We start from the raw sequence: 14965 nt of genomic DNA on the forward strand, positions 1-14965 counted from the left end.
TGTTTTTATTACATAAGAAAATTCAAATGATCTATTTCAAACAAAAAAAAAGATAAAATAATCAAAAAAAAAGTTTAATTATTACCATTTTCGTTAAGCAGTTTTATATTACGTTATAAACAAGTTAATTTATGTACAACAACTGTGTAAACTTATATAAACGTGTATCTAAATAAAAATTAGTTTACTTCCGTTTTAATTTAATTAATTATTATTTAAGAAATTAGTTTAACATTTTTAAGCTAATTATAAGCTATATCATACTGATTTTAAGAAATTTTATCTTACCTTTTGTTTAAAATAAGCTACAATCAATGCTTACAAAAACAGAATATAGGGCCTATTAAATAATTTTTTTTTTTTGAGCTTGTAATTAATTTTATTGATGTTGTATTGATAAGGTGAACTGATAAAAATTAAGTTTACCCAAAAAAAAAATCAATGAACCATTCTTATAAACATTTAAGTTGGTTATAAACTGATACAAAAAGTCAATAAAAAATAATAAGTAAAATAATATATAAAACTATGTATCAACGTTTAAAAGTAGTTGTTTTTTACATAGGTTAGAAAATTTAAAAGTTTATGTAAATGCTCCAATGCAAATTTTGATATTTTATAAATTTCTAATATTTAATACAATTAAAGTTTGTAAATAAAATTATAAATAAGTTATTAATATTTTAACCTATAATTTAGTTTTTATTTATACAAAGGTTTGTTGAAGCTAAAATATAGTAATTTAGAGAATTAAGTTTGTCCAAGTTACTTAAAGATTTTTTTATACTATTATTATTTAATTTTAACTTTTAAGGGTCAAACAATATTAAAGTAAAAAAGTGTAAAAACTAATCTGATAAATTAACTAAAAGTAACTAAATTTAAGTTTAAGTTAATTTAGAACAATTAATTCAGTTAAATTTAAATAAAATTTTCAATCTGTTATTTTTATTCAAAAAAATGTTTATTCTTAAACGAAAATGTTACGTATAATGGCAGAAACTTCAGGGCTGAAATCAATTTTTTGCATATACAAATGTAAGATTTTTCAACAGATTTCTTAATATTTTGGTAGCTGGACCTTGGTTAAGCTAAATTAAAGTAATTTACATAAACACCAAAAACAAAAATTTATTTTTTTTTTCAATAAATTAATTGACGCTTGTGAAATTACTTTGAAAAAACACACAAACCAAAACTTAACATAATCCTTTAGAAAAATACTGTATTTCATAGATTAGTTGGAGAGTTGAAATTTTAATATAAAAGCGAGAAATTGATCTTTTATATCGCTCTCGCAAAATTAAAACGTGTTTTAGATCATTTTGACTACTAAACTCTAAAACTTTTATTTTTAGACCGTTTATGACATAATTTAAATAGGAACAATTTAGATTTGTAGGAAGACTTTTTTGCACGAAGGGTTTTTGAAGCACAAATGAAAAAATTAAAATTAAAAGCAAAAAAATTATAATAACAAAAAAAAAAGAATATTAATTTATTATTAATCAACAACTATTTATTATCATCAAATGAAGTTATACAACCGACCAACGGCAAGGGTTATAGGCAACACTGAAAGTAAATAAGATTCCAAAAAAAAGAAAAACGATAATAATAACTAAAAATGCGAAATCAATGTTACCCGACCAAGGGAATGGTTGAAGGTAACATTGATAGGAAAAAAGATAGAAAAAAATTAACAAAAATTTCATAAATAACAAAAATTAATAATTAAATTAAATAATAACAATTGTCTAAGTGCAATGTGACTTTAAGCAAAAGCGGCCCCTCGTGCTTTTTTAAACATTTTTAAAATATTATTTTAAAAGCGCTTATTAAACCTTCTTCTACAACGTGAAAATTTGGTTGTTTTAGTAAGTTGTGTTGTTTTTCAAAGCTGCTATTATTTAGCTTTGTTTCTATTGTTTTTCCTTTTCGAAAGTTTTAAAGAATTTATACACTCGTAACCATTAGTTTGCAACGAAAATATAGATTGATAAAGTTATTTGTAACTTAAAAGTACATACAACTGAAATAAGTTTGAAATTGGTTTATTTAACAGCACACAAATTCTATTTTTTACCCAGAAAAGTAATGTAGGTGCAATGTAGTCTTCAAATAAGAATTTTAAAAACTATTGTATACAACTAAATATATTGATATTCTATAAAACAAACAATCACTTAGCTTTCCTTGATGTGCTTGTAAAAATAAATATGAAGGGATTAGTTGAAAAATTTCTAACGAAAACTAGCATTAAAGAAAAACTACTTAAACATTTAAATGTATGAAGCAAACGTAGAAAAAAAAAATTTTAACCAAGACTTTAAAGTAAAGCAGAAAAAAATTATTCAACAGAATTTATAGCTGACAAGATAAACGATATCAAAGCGAATCACAATATCAACGGGTACGTCCCTAAAACATTAGTAAACTGAATAAAAAAGTTATTTCAGTCAAATAAAGTCTAACCTTATTGCCCGGAAGACTTCCAATTTTACTGAAACTACCGTATATTAGAGCAAATTCTAAATTAATCAAGAGAAATATATAAAAAGCAAAATATACTTTTTAGTAAATACCAGAGTTCTTTTCGAGTCAAACTACATCGAACAGAAAAAGGTTTAATGACAGCAGAAGAAAAGAGTTTTGTTTTTATAAAGTTTTAATTAAATCGAAAAAAACTTATCAACAAAATATACCGTTTTAAACATTTAGGAATTCAAGCGTCTCACATAAAAATTATTTAATACATAATATAACATAAATATGCAACATAAAGTAACTATTATTTACTTCTCAGTCGACAGTCCTGTCTTTTTTGTAAAGTAATGATTACCTTTAGATTTAATTTAGGTAAAGCTTTAGATACTCATTTTGTTTAAGACAAATGGCTTCTACAAGAATTACATTTAACATTAATTTTCGCTGAACTAATTCAATTAAAATTACCGTTATTAATCTTTTTTTGAAGTTTTAATTTGTGTGGGCTTTAATGAAGTCAATAAAAACCCAAAAAATTAAATTAAATTTTTATTTTGTTATTAACCATCCAATCAAAGTAAATAAGTTTTTGATATACATATTATAGAGTGCTTTAAATTAACTAGTTAGATATAAGTTGTATTTTATATACAGTTATTTTTAAATCTGATACAGTTAAAATGTAAATTAGACAGTTATATATAAATTGAATGAGTCAAATACCATTTATTCATAAACTTATTTACGAAATCTCATAAACAATAATTATTTAGTTTTAATGCCTTTCAATGACTAAATATATACTTTATCAAAGATGAATTAACTGAAAAGACTTTATTTTGATCAATTTTTTGTCCAGTTTAGATTAATAACCAAAATTATATTTATTCCTTGTTTTTGTTAGATTTATAAGTTTGTTTTTGCGAGAACGATATAATGAATCGATTACTCGTAACAAATCTCTGTCTTGGCCATCTGGTACAGCTTTTATACTTATCCTTTAATTATTTATTAAAGTAAAACTAGAAATTATGTTAAAATAAATGACGTCACTTTGTGATTAAATGTTATTTTTATATTAAAAAAATTATAAGTCATTCCTGTAGTTCAAAATATTCTTATTTTAATAAAAACTATAAACAACTAATAAAATATTGAAAATACAGTATAGTTAATGTATAAAACAAATATTGTTTTAAAGAAGCGTATAACTGATTCTTAAAAAAAAATTGAATATGTTCAACTAAAATAAAATAAATTTCTGAAGCTTATACAAAGTAAATTAAAAATTTTATTTGAAAAAATTATACAAAAAAACTTTTAATTTTTTATTAACTTTTAATAAGTTCTGTTACTAGAATGTAGCTTTTTTGTTTATAATTTAGCATTTCTATGTCAATTTAAAACTTTTTTTTTATTGAATGTATATTCTAGATGGAAATTGTATTAACTGAAATTTTTTAACTTTATTAATTCATATCAACGTCTCTGATAAACTTACCATCTTATTTAACTTAAAAATTCATGAATTATTTTTCTGATGTAATATAATATTAAATAAATAACTGTCAAGTACAACGCAAAGCCAATTTTAATTAAGTTTTACCATTACAACTAATTATCGAATAAGTCTTAAATTTTTTATATAGATCCGTTAAGGCAAGGGATTTTAAAACTTATTTTTATAAAATTTCTAAGAATTAATAAAATTTGAAAACAATCACCGTTTTACTAGGTCGTTACAAAACTAAACAAATCTAAACATCGAAAATTAGAAAAAAAAGTTTACTTGCATTCTATTTTTACTACAAATACCTAAATATTTAGGTTAGTATTAACATGTATAAGCATAATGTAACTTAATATATTTAACTACAAAGTATAGAAACAATACTATATTTTATTTTTTTTATTTAGACGAAAAAGAACTTTTAAAATGCTTAACTCAAATTAATCTATTGTCTATTATAACAACTATTAAAACTGGTAGGTTTTCTTTGCGATTCGCAAACTGCTAACTTTTATCAACCGACATTAAATGAACAACTGTTAAATTTTTAGACAAAATAAATAAAACGTTTACTGAAGTGGTAATCTTTACTTTTATTTCGTATAAATAAAAAGAAAAATATGCTTTGCACGTAAAAGTATAACAATATTATATAAAAAAATGTTAACTTTAATCTGTAATTTATTCGTCAAATATTAAATCAACTTAGATGCACATTTAAAATACAATAAATATGTTTTAATTTATTTTCTACAGGAAGACATTTTGATTTTGAGTGTCAATCTCTAAATCATTATTAATCTTCTATAGATTGAATGAATCAGCTGTAATTCTTCCTCTACATTGTGGACATTCATTCTTCTCACTGTAAAGAATGTTATCAGCACATTTACAACACAACGGATGTCCACAAGATGGAATGACAATATGAAGATCTTCATCAATAATCTATTTGTAGTTACTGAGACACACTGAACACTTGTTTTCTTCAAAAATATTCAAAACTTCACTGCCTTTGTCAATAGCTGCTAATTTTTGTTTGAGTTCAGACTGACAAAGTACTTTTTCTCCTGTGGTTTGAACACTAGACTTTACACTTTTATTGGTTTTACATGAAAAATGCTGTTGTAATTCTACATGTATTTCTGCTGTTTGTTCACTTGTGTCGTTTTTACTCATTTCACGTACAGCTTCAATTGTTTCCGGTGTATTTTGCTTTAATTCAAGATTTTCAAAAATTCTAGACAAATCTTCTATATGTTCGACTTCATTATGGCTGATATAATCAAAGATATCATAAAAATGAAGTTGACCATGTTCGTCAATTAAGTACAAAGAAAATTCTACCCTGTTTCGACCATGGTATTCAAACATCCACCTCTGAATTCTTATTGTTTTGTAAGACATTATTTGAACTTGTTAAATAATCTGTGTGTGTTAATATTTTTTTAGATAGTTAATATAAAAACTTAAATCCTTTTTTTGTAAATAAAAAGCAGGTTACAAAAATATTTGGTAACTATAAAAACTATTTTTACGTTTTGTTTGCTAAATGCAACATTTACAAACCTTACGAGCTTTCTATTAGTTAGAAAATTAAAATAAAACACAGTCATCTATATAGTTTTCAAAAATATGTAATTACAATTGAAATTTTTTTTTGATAAAAACAAGCTGCCCTAAGCTACTAAAAGGTAAAATAAATCAATAGCGTTACATACATTTAGAATATTCTAAGATTTTTGAAGAATATTAAAGTTACCTCAGTTTTGCTAAAAATTATACAGAGACCTAAGCATAAGTTTAGTCACAAAAGTTGCATATATCCCAAAATCTGATTAAATAAAACTTTTTTTATAAGCAAAAATCTAGAAATTGTTATTTATGTATTAATTAAAATACTGCTAATCCAACTAAATAGTTACTGTACCTAACCAAATGGACATTTAATTTTAAAAAATACAAACTTAATAGAACTAGAACGAGATATAAAAATGTAAATTGTAGTATTTAAACAATTCACAAAATCTAGTTTTTAAATTGACCTGTGAAAAGTTTAAAACATACACTAGCTAGGCTGTAACATTTTTATAGTATACGTAGTTTAAATGTTTTGTTGAGTTATTTATTTTAGTTCAAAAACAACATCTTAAATTTTTGTAATAATTTGTTGTTTATATACCTAGTTTGTTTTGAACTTATTTTTTATATTTGTTGCTAATCCTGTTTTAACAAAGAATACATATATTATATATTCAATTCCTAAGTTTCAGGGCTGCTCTTTGAAAACAACACGAAAAAATAAAAAACAAAACAAATTTATTTAAAGTAATAACACCAAAACCTTAAACTTAATGATAAAGTTGCTTCATTCCTGAAAGGTTAGAGTTAGATCAATTATATAGATTTCTAAAAATGTTCAGAATAAGATAATTTTCTTTAATAAATTTTACAATTTTTTTCTAAAATTACAGGTACTAATATACTGAAACATATTGGTAAAGAAATAGTTCAAAAAATAGCAAATAAACTAAAAAAAAAAATTAAATAATTAACTTTAAAAGAACTTCCATCTTTTTTATTTATTTAAAAGTTAGTTAGCTAGCTTTTAAGTAAATGAACTATCCTACTTCTTTATATAATATGAAAATACTAAAAAAAAATTAGCTAGAATTTTTAATAATTTCTAATGTCTACACAATAAAAATATTAAAAAAAAAAAGAAAAAAAAAAGCAAAATAAGTTTAATCAACAAATTTAAACAGGATAGCCACTGGATTATGGAAAATTTACTCCAGGTTTACAAATTTTCGTCTAGGTTTTTAAAAGTACAAGATTCTCGGTCAATTTTTATTATAACGTAGGACACATCACAATACTTTTTAATATTGACAATGCTAAAACCTATTTGTGATTGTTTGTTTAACAATAGCAAGCAACTAGTTTAATCTCATTTTATAATGTTTGAAAAAACGTTAATTTACTAAAAAATAATTTTTATTACTAAAAAGTGTGTAATCTGATAAATATATAAACGAAATAGCATTGTTAAATTTTAAGGTGTGTTTACACTAGTGTTGCGAGATTTATAAAACTGTGAAAATTATACTATGTATTTTAAATTGTAATTACGAAATGAAATATTTTAAGACTTATATGTTTTACACTGTTTTTAGATAGGAACTTGAGAGTTTAAAAAATATTTAACAATTTTTATATGATAAGTATTGAAAATGTTTAAACATTGAATATTAATTTCATTTATATTTTGCACTTTTTGATAAAAATTAGTTTTTTAACGATAAATATCAAAGGATCCAAAATTTATTACGAACGTTAACTTAGCTTAATTAGAATAATTTTCAAACTTTAGATCCATTTTTTTCCTTATTTTTAAACCTAACTAAAAACATTTATAGTTATTATAGAGAATTCTCCTTTGTCTTTAATAAAATAAAAATCCATTGGATTGGCATCTGAAATATTCAATTGGATTTTTTTAATTAAAGGCAAAAAAGCGTTATCTGGAATAAAACTTTTGCTACCTTTTATGAAAAGGGAAATAATTAGATCTAAAATTTGTACTTTTTTTATATTCCATAATAATGCTAATCAAGCTGATTTAACTCTCGTAAATTCGTTATATTAGCAAAATTTTTGAATGTTGAATGTCAAAACTCTACAAAGAACTTTTGCATTTGCACATTCATGACTCAGTGTTTATCAAAATACTAATGAAATTGACTTTTATAAAAACATCACTGTTGAATGACCTAAGGATATTTTTATATAAATATGATCTATATCTTTTTTTTATTAAATATTAGTTTCGGTAGTTCCATCCAACTACTTTTAATATTCAGTTGGCTATAAAATAAAAAAAAGATTAGTTTTATTAGAAAAAAAAAATCTTAAGTTGTTTTGTTTGCACATATGCTTAAAATTAATTTACTTTTCACAGTTTTTAAATCTTTGACCACAATTTGTTAATTTGTTACTTAAAAAATATTATTTCTTTTATACTTTATCATTTTAAACAGTTAAATTAAAGTTATAAGTTATGTAATAAATAAAGTAATTTCTTACTAATACTTTAGTATGCATCCTCTAGTATATGCATCCTTAATACTATTTTAAAGTTAAGGATGCAAATACTATTATTTTTACCAACATAATTCCCAATACACTAAACTTCACTGAATTTACTTAATTTACTTATATTTTTAATATTTTAATTTATTATAAGTTTTGTTGTTTCTTAAACTAGATACAGAATTGACATACTTTAAAAATAAATCAGGCTAGTATAAAAATTTTAAAACACTCAGGCCAGTTTTATATTTCTTATTAACTCAGGATATTTCCTTTAACTAAAAGGTTTTTTTTTTGACTTTTTCTAAATTTTGTTATAGTTATAATAATTCTTAGCTTACATATACATTTTCTTCAACTACTCATAATCTCAGGCTAGCTTGATATACTGAAACTAAATGAAAAGTCAGCTTTTTTGTTTTAAAGGTAATTCTATAGTAAAGTGATGTAAATAAAACAGAATTTTGTAATTGTCTAAGTTGTAATTGTTGTTTTGTTTGCACATATGCTTAAAATTAATTTACTTTTCACAGTTTTTAAATCTTTGACCACAATTTGTTAATTTGTTACTTAAAAAATATTATTTCTTTTATACTTTATCATTTTAAACAGTTAAATTAAAGTTATAAGTTATGTTATAAATAAAGTAATTTCTTACTAATACTTTAGTATGCATCCTCTAGTATATGCATCCTTAATACTATTTTAAAGTTAAGGATGCAAATACTATTATTTTTACCAACATAATTCCCAATACACTAAACTTCACTGAATTTACTTAATTTACTTATATTTTTAATATTTTAATTTATTATAAGTTTTGTTGTTTCTTAAACTAGATACAGAATTGACATACTTTAAAAATAAATCAGGCTAGTATAAAAATTTTAAAACACTCAGGCCAGTTTTATATTTCTTATTAACTCAGGATATTTCCTTTAACTAAAAGGTTTTTTTTTTGACTTTTTCTAAATTTTGTTATAGTTATAATAATTCTTAGCTTACATATACATTTTCTTCAACTACTCATAATCTCAGGCTAGCTTGATATACTGAAACTAAATGAAAAGTCAGCTTTTTTGTTTTAAAGGTAATTCTATAGTAAAGTGATGTAAATAAAACAGAATTTTGTAATTGTCTAAGAGGTATTGATAAGTTAACTGTTGTTATCTACAGCAGGTTTCAATGAATAATTTTTTTATTTATAACTTAGTAATAATTTATTAATAACTAAATTAATATAAAACTTCAAATATAAGTTTTAACAAAATAACTCTTATTAATAGTTATTTTGATTAATATTTTTTTTGGTTAATTGAATTGATTAACTTTTTGGACTGTGCTGTAAACTTTATGTTTTTAGTCAAAAATATAAAGAAATTTCAACTTTTGCTCACACATAAAAGCTTACAAATATAATTTACAGTTGAGGTTTTTCAGTGTTAATTTAACGATTTTCAAGAATAGTTCTTTTTTAGAGCAGTTTCTAGTAGAAAACTTTAAGATTTTAACTTTTGAACTATTAATATAAATTTTCTAAAAAAAATTACTGGTATTCTTAGCAAAAGTTTTGAATGGTTCATTACATAAACCCTATAATGAAATTTTGCACATGGTTAATCAGTTGCATTCTTTTTTTTTTTAAATGTACACAATGCACAGTAGTGTGCAAATAATTGTTTTACTGTAAACGTAGCTATGGATTAGCGAATAAAAATAAACAAAATGTGTTCATTTACAGATATTTTTTTTAATACAATTTTTAAGTCTTCCAAACAACTTTTGTAATAATAAAACCAAAAAGACATTAATTATAATTATTATATACTAAGTATTAAATTGTCTTGTTTGGAATTAATTAATAAGTACGGGGTCGGCTTTTTACCAAGAAACCTTGAATAGCCTGTAATTTGACAATTGAGGCTAAAAGGAACTGGAAAAATCTTAAATTTGAGTAATTTTCAAAAAACCGAAAACACTTAGAATTTTGAACAAAAAACCTGGAACTTTTAACAGTTTTAAGATGTTTAGTAGTAAAACTTCGGATTGTCATAAAAGATCTATTGCATAGATAAAACATTTTGTCATGCTCAAAATTTGTTTACTATTTAATAAATATAAAGTATTTTTACAGTATTTTTTAATGTTTTTATACTTTTTAACACAGTTTTCTTACATTCAATTAAACTTTAAACTTAAAAAGTAAAATAGACAAAAAGGTTTGTTCCTTAAAAATCTGGAAGAAATTCGAAAAACCGAAAATAAATTGGAAAAACGAGTGGCAACCATGTAAGTAACTTACTCAGGGTTGCCTTATTCTTAGAGAACTCCTTGAAAATGAGAGTAAAACAGAAAGTTTTAAGTTTTTGAAACATCAGGACAACTCAAACTTATTTAAATTTTTACAAGTCGCAGAATAACTCAGGCCAGTTAAATTTTTTCACCCAGGATAGTTTTTAGGTTTTTTTCGAGAACCTGATTCCTTTTTTTACTAAATATTTTTAAAAAAAATTATTTAATTTTTTAATATTTCATAACTAACTAGCTTAATTATTTTATTCAAGTTGCTTTAATGATTTGGGTACTATTTATAATTCAAGTTGATTAAAGAAAGTTCTCGGTCTTTCAAATTTTATTTTTACTCAAAGATTGGCAACACTTTTACTATCTACAGAATTTAAAAAAATTGATAACCACTGCTTATTGTTAACTGTAGTTTTAAATTTTATTTTAATAAATATTATTTCTTTATTTATTTTATCTTTTCAATATTTTTAACCATGTTTTAATTGTTTGTTTTAAATATTTTTTTTACTAATACTAGAGTGCTAAAGTTAAAGACAGATTACTAAATCTAAGTTGAACTCCATGACTTACATTTTTTCAAACAACAGCTAAAATTTTTTTTTATTTTGAAGAACGGTACTTTGTCTTTAATTAAAAATAAACTTATTGAATTGGGGTTTGAATTTTTAAGTGAAGCCTATTTAAAAAAAAATGTTTTTTCTTATTTATACAATCTTTTCTAAAAAAGTATATTTTTTTTTGAATTTTCCTTTTTAATTAAACTTACTAAAATGATTTTAGTAGTGCTTTTTTTTAATTTTTCCAATTTTTTTTAGATTATAAGTTTTAATAATTTTTTCAGAAAAATTCCAATTTTGCACGATTTCCGTTTTTCAGAAATACAGCCTTTATAAATAAATTTAAAAAATGCAATCAACTGACACACTTCAGGTAATCCAAGCTACCTTGGAGCTTACTACCTAGAACTTACTGAAGCACCACCCTTACCATTATCTTAATCGTAATTTTACCGGTTTTTTATAATGTTTTATACTATAGTTTTAATCACATACAATTGAAAAAAATTTTTGTTTTAATACTAAACAAACCTGAAGTAATACTTGTTTTTGTGTAGGTCTGTTTAGTTGACGGATTGTAACACTGTAAAATTGTTAGTTTTGTTTATTATTATTTAAAAAGAAAAAGACAAACAATGTTCTTAATTAAAGGAACCTTCACAGTTTCAGTAAAAATTAAACGGAGCCAATTTTTTTACTTTTATTTTTGTTAATAGTAATCAAAATTGTTGTTTCTTTGATACTTCTTAAAAAAACTTTAAGCTATGATTAAAAAAAAAATAATTGTAGATACAATGTTGATTATTTTATTTTGTTATTATACAGATATAGTTACAAAAAGCCCAATTTAATTTATTATCAATTATTTAGTTAGTTTGTTTATTTATACAAAAATTGTACTATCTAATACTAGTAATCTTATTAGGTTTGAATCTGCCCCCAGTTTTTAAGACAGAGCACAATAGCTAATATGCTTTTGAACTAAAATGCTTGGTTTTACGAGAAAAACAATTTCTATATAGTTTATTTGAGAATGTTTATTTTTATTGATGGTAAAATCATTCATTCCAAGCCTCTTAACCAGGGTTTCCCAAAGTGGGCGATATCGCCCCCCTGGAGGCGATCTTAGTAAGTCAGAGGGCGATAATTAGTAAGGGGGCGTAAGGGTGGGCGATAACGAGTAAGGGGACAAAAAGGGGGCGTTTTAAAAATTTTTGACTGTAATAAAAAATTAATTTTTATCTTGCTATTTTACTAATTTTAGCTTGCTATTAAATATTTAATCGTGAGGTAAGAATTTAACAAAAAAGTTCTAAGAAAAAATTAAGTGTTATGACTCCTACTTTCAAGTAAATTACCTGTTGTCATTCATATAATTATTTATTTAACAATTACATAGATCATAGACGATCGGAGTCCCTCTTACTATTTTATAACCTGACATATATATTATTTGGGAACATAAAGAGTTTTAAAAAATCTATGCTATCTATAATTAATTATCACCTCATGATATTTCCAATTGTTTTTTTAAAGTCACTAAATTAGACTAACAAATAAAACTATACAGGGTTGCCAATTTACTTAAAAACCTGGAAAACCTAGAATTTTTCACAGTTTTAACATATTAAGTAGTAAAATTTCGATTTGACACGTAAAATCTATCATATAAATAAAAATATGGATCCCTTCGAGGCAGATCTTTTTAAAGTAAACGACTTACAGGAAACATTCTCAGACTTACAAACAGACCTTGAACTTAAAGTAAATTTTTCCAAAAAACGATATGATAGCTTTTGGACTTAAAAAAAACTAAGACAAAAGTATCCAATCATTTGAAAGGAATTTAGATTGTTGTTTATAGCATTTCCTTTTAGATATGTTGTTGAGAAAGCTTTTAGTTCAGTTACTAACATCTTGAGCAAAAGATCTAATCTAGATATTTGTAAAGGAGGTGACTTGAGGCTTTGTTTTACTGATTTAGAATCAGTTTAGAAAACCTTGAAAGTAGTCATGAACCTCATCCTTCACATTATATTAGATTTCAGTAGCATACATTATTTTATGAAAGCTTTTTTATTTTATTTGATCTTTTAAAATATTTGTTATTTAAGATGGTTTGTATTTTATTTAAGTATTCTTTTTATAATAATAGTTTAAATATGTTATTTATACTACAACAGGTTTGCATAATGCCTAATAAATATTAGTAAGTGTAGACTTCCTCTTGAGTTCGCACTTTTTACCCAAAAAGAATTGCTAATTTGTATTTTCTTAAATTTACCTTAATTAAAGTTTATTAGTAAGTAAATATTAATTAAAAAAAAAATAGAATATTTAATAGCTTATATGGATCTTTTTTATCTTAATAAATGTTTGTTTTATATTGTAGTGGATTTCATGTTTATTCATAACATTATTGCTATAACATATTGAATATGTCATTTTGTAAAAAAAAATGGTAATAGTTTTGTGAGTTTGCACTTTTTGATTTTGTTCAAAGTGCAAACTCAAGCGGAAGTCTACTGTATATATTAAATGGTTTATGTTTTAAAGTTGTTAATAGTATTATTTTGACCTGGTTAATTTTGTAGTTTATATTTGTCGTTTTACAATACACTAAAAGTTTTTATAGCACATTGGTTAAAATATTTGTTTGAAAGACATTTATTTGACAGTTTTTTCTTATTACTTGTTTAATCTATATAAAAAAAATCGTGATAACCGTTAAAGTTTTTATTTCAGAGTATAGATTTTAGAGTATTTATAAAAGAGTATAGATTTGGTGTCTCTATTTGAAATGACTACAAATTATTTATTTAAAAGATTCTTCATCTTTTATTTTATTTAAAAAGATATATTATTGTTGAAAAATCTATATATCAAGGACTTTTAAACTATTATTACAACTGTTTTTTGTTTTATCTTAGTTCAAAATATATTAGCAATTAGAATGTGCTGTTTATTTTATAAGTTCAACACTAGCTTTTAGTGTTCACTATTTTTCTCTGTTAGATTATTATAGGCTAATAGCTAGCAAAAAAAAATTAAGCAGAATTAAATAAGATCATCAAAAAGACTGCTACAGTTAAAAAACAAAACTTTAGTCTATTAAAAGTTTTTTTTAATTGATTACCTTCTGTTCACAGAACTAACTGTAAAACATTTGATTTTTTTTGAATTTTAAATAAGAAAAAAAGATTGTTAGAATTTAAGTTTAGTTGCCTAAAGGTTATTCCTAGTCAAATACTATTTATGGTAGTCTACTATGAAACATATAGTTTAAAAATTTAAAAATTAAAATTTTAATTTTACAAATAACTTGCTTATAATATATCTTTGCATTAAAAGTTATAATTGTACTGCATTAACTGAAGCTGTTAATGAAACCACTATTCATGTCAGATAATCAACCAGTCGCTAAAACTTCCTCAAACTATATCAGAAATTATATTTTAATTTTTTATTTATTATGTGTAAAATAAAAAGTACATTCTTTTATATTTTTTAATTTCTGGTATAGTAATTTTATAATAAGCCTATTTATAAAATAATTTAAGTATTTTGTGCGGCTTAAATAAGTAAATTAGTATTAACTTCTAAATGTCCGAAATTTGTTATATGAAAGTTTAATATAATGTCATGTTTCAGTTAAGATTTCAGATGGGTAACATACGGTTCAGAGCCAGTCAAATTTCGACCCGCTAAGTAACTTGAAAACTACTTGTGCAAAATTAATAAAATTTAGTTCTTTGATACTTAATTTTTAAAACAATCATTCAATTTGGTTTTTAGTTCGAAGCTGTATTTCCTAGATTACAATAATATTAAATCATTTTATTAAAATTTTGCTCATATTCTAAATTTTCTTATATGTTATTTTTTAAATAATGCAGCCCAGAATTACGTTTTTTAAGTGAGTTGAAACTAGAAAAGATTTTATAGTAAATATGAATTGCTGACTACAAAAATTGTCTACCACTGACCTAAAAGTTTCATTAGTTTCAAAACA

Source organism: Thalia democratica, chromosome 3 (genome assembly GCF_965202585.1).
Source record: "Thalia democratica chromosome 3, ktThaDemo2.hap1.1, whole genome shotgun sequence".
Classification (NCBI taxonomy): domain Eukaryota; kingdom Metazoa; phylum Chordata; class Thaliacea; order Salpida; family Salpidae; genus Thalia; species Thalia democratica.